This window comes from Vombatus ursinus, unplaced genomic scaffold, assembly GCF_900497805.2.
Source record: "Vombatus ursinus unplaced genomic scaffold, bare-nosed wombat genome assembly UNPS02009573.1, whole genome shotgun sequence".
NCBI classification, from domain to species: domain Eukaryota; kingdom Metazoa; phylum Chordata; class Mammalia; order Diprotodontia; family Vombatidae; genus Vombatus; species Vombatus ursinus.
This window is the reverse complement of record NW_020949351.1, coordinates 27,143,605-27,148,758: the sequence shown is the minus strand read 5'-3', so window position 1 is coordinate 27,148,758 and position 5,154 is coordinate 27,143,605. Positions and strand designations below refer to the sequence as shown.

General features: G+C 47.4%; 1 protein-coding gene across 4 annotated transcripts in view; it reads left to right on the top strand.

Annotated features, from left to right (window-relative positions):
- Window positions 1-3,902: 3,902 nt before the first annotated feature.
- The window catches only part of PQLC1 (PQ loop repeat containing 1), a 150,723-nt gene continuing 149,471 nt past the window's right edge, over window positions 3,903-5,154 (top strand). For 2 of the 4 annotated variants that reach the window (XM_027852430.1, XM_027852427.1), the window contains exon 1: window positions 3,903-3,977. The gene's annotated coding sequence lies outside the window, so the exon portion shown is untranslated. Of the gene's footprint in view, window positions 3,978-4,169; window positions 4,192-4,712; window positions 4,999-5,154 lie in introns of those variants that run through there. The other 2 variants (XM_027852429.1, XM_027852428.1) reach the window with 2 other exon arrangements.

Sequence of the window (5,154 nt, the reverse complement as noted above, 5' to 3'; positions counted from 1 at the left end):
TCAGAGTATATGGGGACTTTTTTCTTATTAGTGGCTCCTTGAGGCCAATAAAGGAGTCTCTGGTTCAAAGGGTATGATCATTTTAGTCACTTTATTTGCATAATTCCAAATTGCTTCCTAAAATGGTTGAACCATTTCACAGTTCCACCAAATGTATTGGTGTCCCTATCTTTCTTTTCCTATCTATCATCCAACATGGACTATTGCCATCTTTGGACATTTTTGTCAATTTTCAGAGTATAAGGTGAAATCTCAGGGTTGTTTTGATTTGCATTTCTATTATTATTAGTGGTTTGGAACTTTTTTTTTTAAGTGAGGCTGTTGGGGTTAAGTGACTTGCCCAGAGTCACACAGCTAGGAAGTATTATGTATCTGAGGCCACATTTGAACTCAGGTCCTCCTGACTCCAGAGCTGGTGCTCTATCCACTGCACCACCTAGCTGCCCCAGAACTTTTTTTTTTCATGTTGTGAATTACTTTGTAACTCTTTTGAAAACAATATCCTTTGACCATTTATCTATCAGGGAATGACTATTATATCTGTATCTATATAAGAGTTATTCATTGTTTATGTATCTTAGATACCAAACCTTATCACAGAAATTTGATACAAGATTTTCCCCCCTATTTGGCCATTTCTCTTCTTATCTTCGATACATTAATGTGGTCTGTGTAGAAGCTTTTCAGTGTCAAATGAAAGCTATTTATTTTATCTTTTTGTAACTGTCTCTATCTCATTTGGTTAAGAATATATCTTTTACCCAAAGCTATGAGAGGTATTTCAATTTTAAGGTCAAGTACCATTTACAATGTATTGTGGAGTGTGGTATAAGATGTTGGTCTAATCTTAATTTCTACCAGACTGCTTTCCAGTTTTCATCAAATAGGGAGCTTTTTCTTAGGTAATTTGTATTTTCCACTTTATCAAACACTGGATTATTGGGTTCTATCTGAATCTTCCTTGTCTAGTTAGTTCCAATGATCTATCTCTCTGTTCTTTAACCAATACCAGATGGTTTTGATGACTGCTGCTTTATAATATAGTTTATGGTCTAGAAGTGTTATTTCCCTTGATACGTTATATCTTTTCTTTTTCCCAGTTGCATTTTAATCTGGTTTTTGTCTTACTGAGAAGTGTTGTGGGCACCTCTGCTCTAGACTATAACCATTGCTCATCAAAATTTGTTGGTCCTGTGTTCCTTATTTTTAAGCTAAGCTCCCTGTTAATCAAGGTGACAGACTGATATTAAGATGATGATAATAGCTGATTATAGATTTTGTCCTATTTAGGGATTTGAAACAAGAGACTCAGTACCTCAACTGAAATGAACCTAATTATGGGATTTCAGATATTGTAGAAGGCTGTTATAGGAAATATTTTTGTGCAGGCATCATTGAAAATCACACTTGCTGTACTACTTATGGCAAGCCATTTTGCCTCTTTGGGCCTCAGTTTCCTCATCTGTAAAATGAGGGAGTTGGACCAGATATGGCAAAAATGTATAGGCTACTGCACTTAGCAGGAAAACTTGGATTCAAATCTCTTCTCTGACATTTACTAGCCGTGTGACCATGAGCAAGCCATTTAACCTCACTAAGCCTTAGTTTCTTCACCTGTAAAATAGGATAAATGTGTTTAGGGCTTATCTCACAGGGCTACAGGGAAGCTTAAGTGGGAACATACTCTAAAACCTTAAGGTAGGATATAAATCTTAATTATTATTAAGTGATCTCCAAGGATCCTTCTAGCTCTTACACTGGGATACTTTTTTGTGAAACTATTATGGAAGTGGTTTCCTACCAACACCTAAATGAATGGTTAATTCTGTATGTCAGACCATTTCTTTTGCTATTTACTTCCTCTGTGACTTGTGACTTTCAAAACTCTGATATCAGTTGATTTTCCTACCAGGAGATATTAAGGTGAAAGTTGCTACATAAGACTGAAGCAGCTCTCTCTTATTGCTGTTGTTTGTGCTTTGTTCTTGAAGAGGACCAAGACATCAGGAAGGTGATGCCATGGCTTGCAAGTGAATTGGACTTAAGTGAAGGAGGACTGTGCAAAGTCACTAGCCTCACTTTCTCCTCCAGAGCCATTTGGGTTCAGTGGCAAGATATAGATCAGGATGACTGGAAATGGCCCTGATGCAGTGTGAGACCTTGGCCTTTTTAAGCTAAAGTCTCTCTGAGTTCTCACTTTGAGGCAATACCCATTCATCGATTAAGACTAGGTAAGAAATGAGGCAAAGAAAGGCCTCTTTTATCTATTAAAAAAAAAACAATCTGAGAGGGGAAGACCCTGAGGGTTTCTTGCCAAAACAAAAACAATTGCTATTTACATTAACTCTGAGCCAATAGAGCCGAAACAATGACCATATAGGGTTTGGGCTGGGACCTACTGTTGGCCAATCAATAAGAGCCAGAGTGATTTGGGTTTTCTCACTTATGAAAGTAAGCTCTCTTACATAAATGTGTATATATGTACACACACATACATATACACATATATACACACACACATACATATATAGGATTCAAGATATAGAGAGGTAGATTTTGGCTCAGATTAAGGAAGAATTTCTTAAAAATTGGAACAGCGCATAGTCAATAGTAAATAAACATTTATTAAGCACCTATCTGTGCTAGGCGTTGTGCTGAGGATACAAATAAAAAGTCGGTTCCTGACTTCAAGGAACTTACTATCTAATGGGGAAAGACAACACAGAAAAGTAGGATGACGTCCAAAAAGTCCCAAAGCAGTGCAGAAATGGGGCGAACCCTATGCTGGGCCCCCTCCTTAAATGGAGGTTTTGGAATTCATGGTTCTGCCCTCCAGTCAGATGTTCTAATCGGAGGGGTAGAGAGTACTGATGAGATTTGAGTACCAAGATTTTCCTCCTCTGATACTAGCCCAGTGACCCTAGCCAAGGCACTTTATACCCCCTCTGCCTCGGTTTCCTCACCTGTAAAATGGAAATAATAAAACCTACTTTCCAGGGTTGTTGTAAGGAAACTTGAAAGAGTTTGAAATGATTCTCTGAAGAATCAGACTGTGAGAACTAGAGGAGGTTTTGGAGATCATCTGGTCTAATTCTAAAAGATGAGATAACTGAGACCCAGAGGGGTAGTACACGTAAAGGTGCTAACCCTACAACACTCGATTCAAGCTATTATATTCCATGACCACTTGAGTATCGTTTTACCTAAACTTTTGTGTCTCCTCCAGATCCTAACATAATACTCTGTTTTCATTAAGTAGGCGCTTAATACAAGTTTGTTGAATGGACAGAATGTGTGATCTTGAGGAAGTCACTCTTAACGTCCTTACCTGTAAAATTCAATTCAATAAACATTTATTAAGCTCCTACTGTGTGGCTGGCGCTGCGCTAACCACTGGACAACACAGTAGCTTCTTCATGGTGGGGGTGGGGGGAGGAAGGTGCTGGGAGGAAAGAGGACTTTGTCAAGCGGAAAATGCTCTTTCAGCGGGAGCTCTCGGAATCAGGCTCCCCTCGGCGTGGTGGCCGTTACCTCTCGGCTACCTTCCAGCTCCAGGATGCTCTGCCTTTGCTTCCCAGCCACCTCGATTACACGCGGCGGTTTCTGGCCAGCCGCATCTCCCACTTGGGGCAGTACGGGAGCAGGTTCAGGTTAGTTCTCCTGCCCGGAATGAACCACCCAGCCCAAAGGCACGAAACACTAACCGGGGTGGGGAAGGTGGCTCCAGCCGGACCGTGCAGCAGCCGCCGAGAGCCGCCTCCTCTCGGCCGCCGGCCACGCACGCTTTCCGTCTCCTCGCCTCCGCCCCCGCCACGGAGCGCTCTCTAGGACCCAGGGCGCAGAAGCCCGGGGGCTTTTCCTTCCTCGCTCGAACGTGGGCGGAGTTTCGGGTTCTTGTGACGCCGCGGGAGCGGAGCTCCAGGCTTCCCCGCGCGATGTTGCTGGCTCGTGTCACCAATCGCGGGGCAGCGGCCGAGGTAGGTGGGGAGGTGTCGGGGCGGGGGCGGTGCGCGGGGCTGGGCGGGGCCGGGGGGCTGGGCTGGGCTGGGGAGGGGGCGCGGCAACGGTGAGAGCCGCGGGGTGAGAGGTGGAGAGAGGGACGGAACCGCGGGCCCGGGCGGGGGCCGGGGTAGGGGCGTCCGGGCTCCCGGGCGGCGGCGGCGGCGGCGGCGGCGGGGAGGGGGCTGTGAGGTGAGCAAGGCGGAGCGTGCTCTGCGGGCTCCGGGACCGCGAGCCGTGGAAGGTGGCGGGCTGGAGGGGGAGGAGGAAGGAAGGAAAGAAGGAAGGAAGGACTGCAGCCGCTGCTGCCGGGTGCCTCCCTCCGGATGGGTGCCTGCAGTGTCCCCCTCAGCCGGCCCGCGGCGGGGCTCCCGTGCGCGCGTGTGTGCTTGTGTCTGTCTGTCTGTCTGTCTGCAGCTCCCTCCCTCAACAAAGTTTTTTCCCTTCCCCCTTTCCCTTGCTTTGTCTGTCACTCCCCCCGGCAGGAGGTTCTCGGGGAGAGCTGCTAGCAGCTGCTGGCCGGGCCCAGGAGGAGTTGGGGAGTGGGCTTTTGTAGCACCTGTCCCCCTCCCCTGCTCCCTCGGCCACCGCAGGAAGCCTCCCCGGAGGCTCCGCTTGGGCCGGGGGGCGTGTGTGGGGGTTGTTGGCCCAGCTTCTCTCGGGTCCTCCCCTGCTCTGCCAGGCCGGGATCAGGTACCCTCCCGGGGTGATCGGGTGGCTCGCTTGTCACCACTAATGAGGTCAGAGGCGCCCTCGTGGCGTATTTAAACCCTCTCTCGCCCCGAGAGGCAGCCGGCTGCCCATCTCTCTCCATTCATTCTTCAGGGCAAGGTGTGGCTGCCGCTTGCTGCATGCAGCTCACCTAGGTGGCTTTGCACTTCTCCCTGCTGGGGACAGGCAGGTGTATGGCCCAACCTCCCCCCAACTGAGTCGGGGAGCCTGGGGTGGAGCACTTTGATTCTGGCCTGTTGAAAGTATGGGGAGAAGTGAGGGCAGAAGGTACATACCTGTGTGTGTGTGTGTTGTGGAGAGATACTAGGGACCTTTGTGGGGAAAGGGACCTGAACACAAGTCGATTTTGTGAAACATAACTTCTATTATGGAATGGGTGTGTGTGTGTGTGTGTGTGTGTGTGTGTGTGTGTGTGTGTGTGTG